This window comes from Tasmannia lanceolata, unplaced genomic scaffold (genome assembly GCF_043159265.1).
Source record: "Tasmannia lanceolata isolate RefF3 unplaced genomic scaffold, GAP_Taslan_0.1 ptg000018l, whole genome shotgun sequence".
NCBI lineage: Eukaryota > Viridiplantae > Streptophyta > Magnoliopsida > Canellales > Winteraceae > Tasmannia > Tasmannia lanceolata.
The window spans coordinates 55,489,978-55,502,524 of NW_027518695.1; the positions used below are offsets into that span (position 1 = coordinate 55,489,978).

A 12,547-nucleotide genomic window follows, 5' to 3' on the forward strand; every position below is an offset into this window, starting at 1 on the left:
TTTTCCAGGGAAAAATATTATCAGATGTGAAATTTCTTATTTAAAAGCTGAAAATGACGTGGAAATTGACTTTTTCCTTGTTACTCGAGATTTGGTTTCCGATTAAATAAATCGGAAAGAGGCTTTCCAAGGAAAACGAAACCTTTTCCTTGACAATTTCTTGGATTTCTTTTCCTTCTGCCATGTCACCCGGAAAGGAAAGGAAAACGAAATCCTTTCCTTTCCTTTCCGGGGAAAAGAAGTGAACAGAGCCTTAGGGTTTTCCAATTTTCTAGAGATTTGGTTTTGGTTCTTAGGGCTTTAGCTATTTCCTTTCTTAGGTTTTGGTTTCGGTTCTTAAAGGATGATATAATCTTTATTCTGTTTTCAAGGATTGATTTCTAATCATTTTATTTCGATTGGATGTGGGTTTTGTGCAGTATTATTTTTAGGGTTTTTGTTTGATTTCGTGAACCACAGTTTTTTCAATCTTCCAACCTTTTTGTCTCTGCTAGGTATGCAGTTCTCTTCTTCTTCTTCCTCTGCCTTTTCCTTTCCAGAAATTGATTTCACAGATTACTTTTTTCTTAATTCTTTGGTGTTTCAGGATTTTCTCTAAATCAGGAATAATGTTCTAGGGATTTAGGGCTTCTGTTCGATCCTTTTTTGCACTACATGCAGAAGAATTTTAGAGAGATCTTCCAAGCCTTTTCTCTTTAGAAGGTATGTATTGGTTTTTTTTCTCTTAACTGGATTCCATATTTTCTTTCATTGGTATTGAAATCCTAGGGTAGATGGCAACCCAAGAGGGGGGGGGGTGAATTGGGTTTTAAAAACTTTGCCAAAAATATTGTGGACTTAAAAAACTAAATGGCAAATTAAAACTTTAAACACATATGAAAATAAACCACAAATGTACAATCACAAAATAAAGAGAGTGAGAGAAATAGAGAGAGTGCACCCGAGATTTATAGTAGTTCGGTCACTCAAGGACCTACTGCACTCTACCAAGACCTCTCGGTGATTTCACTACCGATTTCCTTAATGGCGGGGAATCAACCCAATTACAAAGGTCCGACTCCGCCTCTCAAGACTCGCCACGAATCGGAGAAAGCTCCGCATCTCCAACACTCGCTCTTGAGATGGCTACGCTTCTCTTCGCACTCGCCAAAATACAATGTTCTTCAAAGAAAGAAAACTAAAAATCCTTTTACAAGGGTTACAAAGGATGGATGAAGATGTACATATATAAGCCTAATCCACTTCCTTGCTTAGATATGAGAGAGGCACTAAAACACTTTGGTTTGATCTTTTAGAATGTTCAAAATAATATTCAAAGATAGTTTAGAAAGGTTTAGATAGTGTATATATAGATCATTTGAAAATATGACCATTTGGGGGTAAAACTGTAAAAAAACAGAGTTAAAAATGCCAACAAGAAAAAGCCCCAACGGCTCTTTTGCCAGGCCGCGGCGGTCGATCGGGCCACAGCGGTCGCCCGCCCTTTATTGGGCGCCTTTTTTTTTTCAAAATCTCTGTCGTCGCGGTCGACCGACCCAATGGCAGTCGTTCGGTGAGGACTACCTGTTCGCTCAAAAACAATTCGGCTCAAAACCTTTACGCGGTCGACCGACCCTTGGCGGTCGTCCGTCCACACCATGCTCGATTTGTTTCTGTCGAAACATAAACCTCTCAGCGGTTGTCCGGGACTACCCCGATCGACCGGCTCGATAAATTTCGAGATGCCTGGAATTTCAGGTTCCATCTCGCGGTCTCCCGGCATAGCCCGGTTGACCAGCCCTATATGAAATTCCTTTTTTACTTTAAAAACTTTAGGGACTTTTGGGCCATGGTCTTTGGGATTTATTCCTACATTTTCAAATATATTTTCAAATACATTTTAACCTATGTTTAGTGCCTTTGACATCTCTAAAAACACAAGGAGAGGCGTACAAACTCTATTGACTTGAAAAAGGACTACAATCTTCTCTTGATCTTCAAGGCTTCAAGTCCTCCATGCATCTTGGATCATCCTAGCTTTGGCACTCCAATTGCATTCCAATTTAGCTTCAATGCCTTGATCCAAGCTTCCTTGATTGCACACTAATGAGATCTACAACTTAGACAATCAAAAGCACATTAGTGATATAAAATCACTTGTGTATGGAATCATCAAAACAAGAAGGTAATGCCAAGGTTGGAACTATTGGGCTTACAGGTATTATCCGTGTTTTTTTTTTTTTGATGTTATATTTGTAGGTACCTCAACAGATCTTTGAGGGTTTTTTTTAATCTTTCCTCAATTCTAAAACGCCAATACAAAATCTACTTGTGGTTATGATTTAGGGTTTTCCCTTTCATTTGATGTTCTTTCCAGGTTTCATTTGGGGTTCTAATTTAGGAGTATTTCTCCTGCATTTAATTTTACTATGATACTTTATAAACTATTTTGTGTTGCATGTTTTCCAGAAAATCAATTTATGATGGCACACCAATTGTCCTTGGATTGCTTCCATCAGTCATTTCCAATGTTAGTGTCTGTACTTTATTCACCAAGTGAAGGATCCAAAATCACAATTCGTCTTATGGGCCTTTTGATTTCATTTTATGGGCATTTTGTTTTAAGCATAATCTTTGCTTCACGATCAAACACACTATAATCAAATTTTAAGTGTCACGGGCCTATGACAACTCATCTTTTTACATCATTCTTTTAATTTTGAAACAGTTTCTGTTTGCATAGCATTTATTTAAATTTGAAACAATTCCAGTATTTAAGTCAATGCTATTACTGCGAAATGACTTGGTGTTTCAATCACCCTGAGTCACCTAATCATTTTCTTCCCATATAAACATTCATCATTCGAAAGAACTTTTGAATATTGTAATTTTGAGTCGAAAACCCTTCAAATCTTGATTTTAACCCTTCTTTTGATGCGGATTATTCGATTTTAACCCTTCTTCGATAATGGCCCAATGGATCTCCTTCTTTATTTTGATCGGCTTTCGATGGTTATTTTCCAGGCAAATCTCATCAATTCTGCTTCAACACTAGGTGAAATTCATGAGTTTTATTGCATGTTGCCAACTGGGCTCCTTGGACTCTGAAATTAGCAGAGAAGTAAGTGTAATTTATATGGGGTTTGAAAATTCTCCATACTCCTATCTACTCTTTCTACTGTATCTACTTAAAATTTTGTTACACAATTTTATTTTAAGCTTTTAGCCTAGGGTACGCACTTACATTGCATTCATTCTTAGTTGTCGCAAACTTCGAAATTGATTATTGGACTCAAAATCAAACATAAATTTGAGTCTAATAATCAGTTTTATTCTTCGTAATATTTACTATTGTTTTTTTTTTTTTGTTTCTTTTTTTTTGTTCTTTGACGCTTATAATGATTTTATGATGACATAGAGTTGCTTTTGGCGGTCTGCAGTTGGTTTGGAATTTCTTGGATATGAAGATAGCGAACTGCGTAAGCTTCTTCTTCTTCTTTAATCTTTGTGTATTCTTCTTCATTGTTTTCTCCATCTTTTTCAATATCCTTATGTATTTATTCCATGTGCTCATAGTAGGAGAAGTTGCCAGCAATGGTCACATTTAGATGCGCCTTTGTGACTGGTATTTTGAACTTGACTTTGACTCTACTTATAAGAGAGCAGTGGGCCTCTTATTATAGAATACCACAGGTTCAACTCATTCGAACTGTTAAATTCTTGGTCCTTGATACTTTTAGGCTGATTTGATCTTCTACACATGAGGAATCTCTTAACCTTTGTAACTATTTGTTTGGTACCTTCTTGCTTAAGAAATTTATGATAGTTGTGCCATCCTTGAATTTCCAAGATATAATTTCAGAGCTTTGTATTACATTTTCTTTATTGGAAGCCTGTGACAACTGTGTTCTTTCAAGCGCGCATTGTGTCAATTTATCTATCTGTACTAAGTTTATATTGAATTCAACCAATTTCTTGGATTTATTGATGCATCAGCTAAGGACATGACAATTGTTTTCTTTCATTTTGTGGGAAAACACAGTTCCTGGGTTTTGAATTTGGGCTGCTATGATTTTGGTTGTTGTAACCACGATGTTATGCTTGCTTTTCATGAAGTTAATAATGTAAATGGAACTCAGAGAACACATGGCTGGAAGAAATGTACTTCTTTAGGTTTTTCCTTTGATCACATTAGTGATTGCTATATGCCTTATGCCCTGTTCGTAAAATATTATGACAAACCGATTGTGAGTGCCAGAAAGATTGATGGAGTCAAATGTAAGCATAATCATGAGTCCAATTATTATTTTGGAATTCACAATTGGCTGTCATAATCATAATCGAACAGGGCCTTATGCAATGAACTGCCGGCTCTATGCCATCATTTTCTTAAAAGTGATTTCCATTCCACCCCCTACTATTGACCTTTTTCCTAGAAATAGTTTTATTTTCATGAAAAGACAAATAAAGGATAGTGGAAATATTGGTGATGTGATGAAAATTTCATCTCCCTACACATCCATGTTTGTGGTTTTTATATGTTTTCTTTTGATTTCCTGTGATATGTACAAATCTACACCCATGCTTTTTGGGTACTTGCATCGTGCCTTCATCAGAACACTTGACCTATGAATATTCCATCCCCTACTTCTCATTATGATTCCTTTTTAAGGGTTTTACTTCTATACATTGAATACACATTTTTAACTTTACATTCTCTAAAAAATCTACACACAAGGTAGTGAAAATTACAATAGACATTGCAAATGTTGTAATGTTTTGTTCTTTGATACCAAGATACCAATGGGGCTTCTTTTTATTTGCTTTGTTATGTTTATATTTTTTTTCTTTCCAGTCTTGTAGTTTGTACGTTTCCATTTTGTATTGTCTTCGTTCTTGGGACTTAGATATTTTTTTATCACCCTGATGCACGTGGTTTTTTTTACTAGTATGGTTTATGGCAGGCCAAGAGCAAAAGACAAAAAAAAATTAAAGAATTAATAATTCTTCTTTCAATATAATTCATGGATGTTGAAATACGGGTCTTTTCTTTTGCCATAAGAGATAGGCTCCTGAGGATTGAAATCTAAAGTGTAACCATAACATGTTTTTAGGGGTGTAAATGAGCCTGGCTTGGCCAGGCTCAGCTCGGCTCGTTAAGCTCGGAAGCTGGCTCGGGCTGGAACCAGGCTCAAGCTCAGCTCGGCTCGGCCAGGCTCGCGAGCCTTACTGAGCTCGGGTTATATTAAGTTCACACCCCTCATCTTCACTGGACAGCCCTATCTACTGTAATTTGACTACTCTTTTTACACTACGGGTGGTGGTCCAAGTAACAAATGGGGTTCCAAAAAAGAAGTGACATATTTTGCCTCCCCCTTTCACTCCCTGGACAACCCTTTAGTGTATATATTAATATATATATATATATATATATATATATATATTTACATATATTAAATTCTTAACGAGCCGAGCCTGGCCTAGCTCGGGCTCGGCTCATTAAGCTTAATGAGCCTGACCAGTCGGCTCGGCTCGGCTCGTTAAGGATTCGAGCCGAGCTTTTCCGAGCTGAGCTCGAGCGAGCTTCCGAGCCCGAGCCAAAATTGACACCCTTACATGTTTTTGTAAACAAGGCCGTTGATTTGGTTGGCCATTATTAGATGGTCCACCCAACAAACATCCAATCCACACAATTAGGGCCTTAAAAAAAATCAACGGTTTAACTTCTCTTGGAAGAATAATTATGACGATGACTGTGAGGCTATTTTTTGACAACCACATTTTGAGCCCACCTTGATCAGATTCTCTTAGCCCTCTAACATAATTGGGTTAAAGTAGGGTTGTGGAAGAGGAATTAAACCGTTGATTCATAGTTGTAGGAATGTAGTCATAGTTTTTGTACCAGTCGACCAACTCCAATATTCCAGACATGCAAGTAGCAGTGGGATCACAAAGAGATCCAAAGTGAGGCCTATCAAATTGACGGCTCAGATCAATTCTAGTTAGGCCCCTTGATGCCTGTCAAATGGACGGCTCACGGAGAAGGGTGCACCACATTGTAATCTAATGACTTCGCGCCCTACCAATGCATTTGTTTTGCACATATAAATATAGAAAACTGTTATGCAGAAAGTGGCTTTTATGATCAATGGTAAAAGACAAATCAGAGGTTGACCCACTTGATCTTGCCTAAGCTAGCCTTAATGGGTCAAGGGCCTAAGATCCTCTGATCAAGCTGTTCTCAACGGAATTTGGCTATACTTATGGTTCCTGGTTAGGAAGTGGGATCTAATTGTGTCTATTAGGAGTGATAAATCGACTCCCAAATATGATAAATTGACTCCCCATGTGTCTTTCTCTCTCCTCTGGGTTAGAGAGAGAAAGAGGAGAGAGATAGACACATGGAAGTCGATTTATCACTGCCCTAAAACAAACGAGATAATAATGTTCCTAAAATCTCTCTTTTAAACAATATAATAAAGGTGGTAGTGTCTGTCGAGAAATTATATGATGCCCTTGATTACGTATCCAACAAAAAGTCAAAAAAGGGGGGCTTGTTGGATCGAAATTAGAGAGTGCGGGGGGGGGGGGGGGGGGGGTAGCTCCAAACATGGCATGATCAGAAGGTACAGAATAAAATCTTGTGGTCAAGCGATAATCACATGGAAAACTATCAAACGGTTCAAACTGTAAGCCCAATTGTTCCTATAGGTTCAATCATTCACCTTTTCCTTCTTGTTTTGATGCTAGCAAACCCGAATTGTTTTGATGCAAGGAAACCCAAATCGATTTTGGCTCTACAACAAGAAAAGAAAGTTTGATTGTAGAAAATAGTGCTTCTCAGATGCTGCTTGATCTCTGTTACAATTTTCCAAATCAATTCTCTACAGTTTATGGCGGGCCAAAGAGCATAAGACGAAAAAAAAAAGAGACAAAAAATCAATAATTCTTCTTCGGATGTTCTTTGATCTCTAGCATCCAATTTTCGAAATCAATTTTATATTGTATATGGCCAGCCAAGGAGTATCAAGACAAAAAATATATATAAAGAATCAACAATTCTTCTTTGGATATTCATTGATCTCTCTTTCAATTTTCCAAATCAATTCTATACAGTTTATGGCCGGCCAAGAACAAGACACAAAAAATATATAAAGAATCAATAATTCTTCTTTGAACGCTCTTTAATCTCTCTTCCAATTTTTCAAATCAATTCTATTATGGCCAGCCAAGGAGCACAAGACAAAATAAAATTAAAAAAAAGAAAGAAAGTAAAGGAGACAAAGAATCAATAATTCTTCATTGAATGTTCTTTAATCTCTCTTTTCCAATCTTCCATTGCATTACTAGTTGCTTGCTGTTCTTCAACATATTGAAGCACAGCTTGAATGGTGGATAATGTGCTTGAGAGGTTTTTTATCTCCTCATCAACACCCCACAGTAATTTAATCTCTTTTATTGCTTCCTTCAATTTTCCGACAAGTTTATCAACAATGGGAGATAGTAATAGTTCCATCTTACTCATAAGTTCTTTCTGTATAAAAATGAAGAATCGGCAACAGTTGCAGAGACCAATTTTCATTTCTTCAATTATAGAATTTATGAAAAAAATACCATCTAAGCTAATTTTTTGAAATTACCAGTAAGGTTCTATTTTTGACTTATTGACCTGTCAGATCATCGTACAAAATTAGCTTCTAGCATGTCTTTGATTCTCCGCAAAAATTATATATACAAGAATACACAGCATACATTACGCTTTCAGAATGAATGATCTTCAAAATGAATGATACGGAAACAACTACAACATATAGTAGAAAAAATGCATGCGTTGCACATTTATACGACCACAAGAAACACAAGTAATATTAAAAACATCAATGGCCATATTTACAAAAGAGACGCATTGGGTAGATTATATATTTTGTTTTATGTAATGCAAGAGTCAAGAAATAGGCTCATTCAATTCATCTCCCTTGTATATCACATCAAAGTATACATTGAAACTAAGCTATGTCCAAGTATCCCATATTGATGATGATACATTGACTTGCCAGCTAAAAAGGGAAGCTATGTGCTGGTCAGCTAAGTCCAATAATCGCATCAGTCATTGCAGAAGAGACTAAAACTTGACCTTGCTGACCATATGCACACCTATAAATGAATATTGCAAACTAATACATGAATTAACTTTCATTTAATGATCCATGGAGGAGCTATTATCTGAATATTCCATCGCATAGTCGCCTTGACAAGAGACAACATCCATGATTCTGATCTCTTTGAAATTTGAGGCTCAAAGAATCCCTCGCGGTCACTATTTTCCCTTTGGTATGCCTTTAAAGAGGATGTGGTCCCTACATAAGTTGTCTCCATTAGAGTATGAGTGACGTTTTTTTTTTTTTTCTGAAACCAATTATCGCAAGAAGACCATGTCTACATTTTACCTGTCAACTCAGACAAGCGAGAGACGAAGTAAACAATACTTGTACAAGCCTAACAAAACAAGCAAGACAGACCATGCATATCCAGAGTGTACACAAGGACCTATAAAAGAGGATAAGGCTGATAAATTGGTTCAAATGTGGCCATCATTCTTCTCACTATCAAATATTATCATGCTTGAAACAAAGCAATCGTGGAATTAAATCTTAGAGAGTGTGATATCACCTATTAAGTGCTAGTTCATCATTGACACAATTAGACACCATGGTGTCCAGATGGACAAAAAAAATAATGTTTACGAGTTTGAGCACTTGAACTTTAATTAAATGAAGAAATTGGAATTTGATAAGAATCTTGAACTGCCAATTGGAGGGTGCTGGAATTTGATAAGAATCTTGAACTGCCAATTGGAGAGTACCTTGGCACAGCTAGTGCATGGAGCGTCATGCTATATCCACGTTAAATCACTCCCATGACCCATGTCGATATGATAAGGCCTCGGGGGATTCCCAACAACAATGGAGACACAATACAGTCTGTATAGCGTCTAAGACAATAACAATTCAGTTAGAAATGGGAAATGACAGCAAGCATGTTACAAAGGCTTTCAAAAAGTGTAATTGCAAGCACAAAATCATCTAGAGTGCAGTAGAATAACTACATATAACTAAATAATATTAGAAGACACTATATCATAAACTATAAATGGAGGAATGTGAAGTACCAGAGTGAATAGATTCAGTTATAGGAACAGATGTCTGTCAGATGAGCTCTTAGCTTAAACAATATATCCGAGCATTATAATAGTAACATAATTCATATCACCTTCTAGTATGAGGATTACTCAAGAAATAAATATGTAATGAAACAAGGAAACCTTTTATTTTTTTCTCAAAAGGCTGACATTTCGGTGCCACTTTTACTAACCACAAACCTAAACCTCATGAACTTGACATATTCTGGTAGAAAGAACTATGAGGGTCAAGAAAAAATGAAAGAGAAGAATAATTGTGAAAACATTATTCGGCTCACACGGATCATTCATATGCCACAAACCAGCGGGCGACATGGCATTGCAAATGTTCTAAACAACATTAAGAGGCATTGTGAACTATATCAAACAGAGATGCAGAATTGATGTCCTTAACAATGTAAAAAATACCAGTTAACTGAAAATTAATAAGAGCTATATGCTACGGCTGTATAGTTCTCATTATTGGCTAATAGCATGAAGAATGTCAAATAAACCATGATAAAACTTGATGCAGTTCCAAAGGCTTTCACGTTTTACCTGTTGAGAAAGAATACGGAGGGCCTGAACCCTCTTGAAACCATCTGCCAGACTCTTGCTAGGAAATAGGTCTTCCAAAGAACAAAATCATTGAAAACCTGCAAAAGGACACATACATATAATAAGATAAAAAGATTTAAGTTGTAAATAAAACCTCATCAGTGACCAAAAGGATAAGTGGATCAAAATTAAATACCTCGTCTGAAACGGAAAGTTAATTTCAGAAAACTCAAATTTCAAAATCAAGTTTGAAGTTATTATGAGCAAAATATCTAAAAGATGGATAAAGTTTTTAGACTCATAAAGTTCCCAGGGAAGTCATGCATTAAAAATGCTAATCATCTGCCTAACAATCTAACAAATGAGGGACTAACCTCAAGTTGAAGTTCATCATTACTAGGGAAAACAGAATTATAAGGGTATCACCTGTATGTTTTATGACAGTCTACTTGGATGGTTAGGATCATCCATGTATGGTCTGTCCTGCTAGCTAGAATCTGAATCAACCGAATGTAGCACTCATCATGTTACGTTGGTCGTGCCTTACCTTGTATACTTGATCTCATGTGCCCATCAAGTTCCAAATTGGAGTATTAGTCGGACCTACCATATGTCCACATAGTCCAGCAAGAGGGACCCACCATGGTCAGATAGGTGCTTAAAAGATCAAAAGCCTTAGACAGGTCTTATTTCCCAGCTTTGATAGCTTATTAAGATCAAGAAAGAAAGAATTTTAGCTACATTAGTAGCTACCGCTCCTAATAATTTTGATCATTTAGTTATCACTCTAAAGTGATCCACATACAGGGATATGTATTGTCACCTAGACAAAAAGGAATTTATCATATATGTGAATTAGCTCCCCCTACACACCCCAATTAGCTCCCTGCTATGGAGTACATACATGCTCTATGTTATCTAAAGTTCCATGTGACCAACTTACTATTGCTCATCATTAGCTGCAAGCCGGCATACTGAGAAAGACAGTTAATTCCATCTTTTAGATGAGTGTTATGCACAATCATTTACATACACATCAACCAAACTCGGAACCAGAATAACAATTCTGAAGTCATAAGAATCAAAGATTATCTTTCCTGATCGGATGCATAGGCCACACATGAAAAGAGAGAGGAATACCATAACAGATTTTAGCAGTATATAGTGGGGCTAATCCCTAAGTAAGACATGGGTGTTCCATGAAAAGGGAAGCAAAACTAAGATACAATTCTAACATTTTAATGCAAAACTCCATTGTTATGATACAATTGTCGAAATGAGATCACAGAGTGAATAAAACCTGTCATATTCAAAATGGTCCGTATCAATGGCAAGAAATGCATGTGGATAATGACTATGTTTTTTGGTCACCAAAGGATATCTCCTCAGCTCAAAGTTAGTTACCATTGAAAACAACAAAAAATGACAAAAAGAGTAGCAAGAACAGAGTTCAATGGGTTTTACAAAAAGCCACTTTGTATTTGCCATCAAGTGCTGACCATAGCAATGAAAATAGAAATTTCAGAAAGAAAGACAAAGCATGAAAGAAAATCATAAGCATTGATTACAGCAATACAAACAAAAGAGAAAGTACAGAAATAATCAATGACACACCTGAAACCATAAAACTTTAAAGATGAGGAAAATAAAATCCAAGTAAAAACCCTAGGGTTCTAAGTCCAAAATCCTTCTTATGTAACCCCAAGTCGCTTTCTTACGGGGAGAGTTTTTGATAATCTGATCTGATTTCCATACTAACATCTCTTGCAGCCAAAGTCAATCTCGGTGTATAACAAGGGTTCGGATTTTCAACCCCAAATTTGTGTTTTTCTGCCTAAATTCCTTCCAACCTCTCATCTATCTACCTTTTCTTCTTTAGAAAAACCATAAGAAAAGAAAAGGCAGAAACTAGGACTGAATAACAGTCCTAGCATCCAAATTAAAATATAAAATCGATTCAACAAACCATTAGCAAATGAGCATGTGGGTTCTGGGCACCAAAAGAATATTAAAAAAGGTCAATAAAAAGAACAAAAATGCCATTATCATTCACCTGGGCCTTAAATTTAGGGCCTACACATCAGTAGTAGAGCGGCAAAAGAAACCCTAGAAACCCATTTTGCTGTTCAGGAAACAAAATCGCAACGAAAAGGAAACAAATACGTAATTAATCTACACTATTCAGGACGCAAAGACATGATTAATTCCAAAATCACAACGAAAAGGAGAAAGTAACAAACATAAATCTATGAAATGGTTCCCGAGCAAAGCCTCTTGCGGCAAAAGAAACCCTACCTACGGAAATTTTTTAAGAAGGCAAAACTCGGTATTTCCCTACGAAAAACTACTGATTCCTGTAGGGAAAGGAGTACCGTAGGCATATCGCTCAGGATTTCCCTACGAATTGCATAGTAATCCTTAGGTAGACACTATATCCCTACAGATAAAACTAACACCTGTAGGGATATGAAGTATTTTCGTACTGATATAAAATGGGTAGGGAAAAGGTGAATTTTTCCCTACTGACATAACTAAAGTCGGTAGGGAAAGCCCAGATTTGTTGTAGTGATTCTACTTCCTTTTGCACCAAAACTGAATGGGGCCTGTAGCCTCTGCCAGTCACAGTCATTCCATACATCGTCTAAGACGAGTAGAAATCTCTTGCAACTCAATACTTCCTTGAGGCTAACTTGAAGTGGATCGATTTCGTTAAGACAACAACGTTTCTTTGTCATTGATTCAAAAATTGCTTTTGTTATTCTACAAATATCAAAATCTTCAGACACAAACCCATCCTCGAACTTGAAAATGATCTTCCACCCTTTTATCATT

The 12,547-nt window shown here is 36.6% G+C and overlaps 1 protein-coding gene across 1 annotated transcript in view; it reads right to left on the reverse strand.

Moving 5' to 3' along the window:
• Positions 1 to 8,527: 8,527 nt before the first annotated feature.
• LOC143850488 (putative disease resistance protein RGA3) overlaps positions 8,528 to 12,547 on the reverse strand; it is a 61,129-nt gene continuing 57,109 nt past the window's right edge. Inside the window, exon 7 of the mRNA XM_077359732.1 lies at positions 8,528 to 8,960. The gene's annotated coding sequence lies outside the window, so the exon portion shown is untranslated. The remainder of the gene's footprint in view (positions 8,961 to 12,547) is intronic.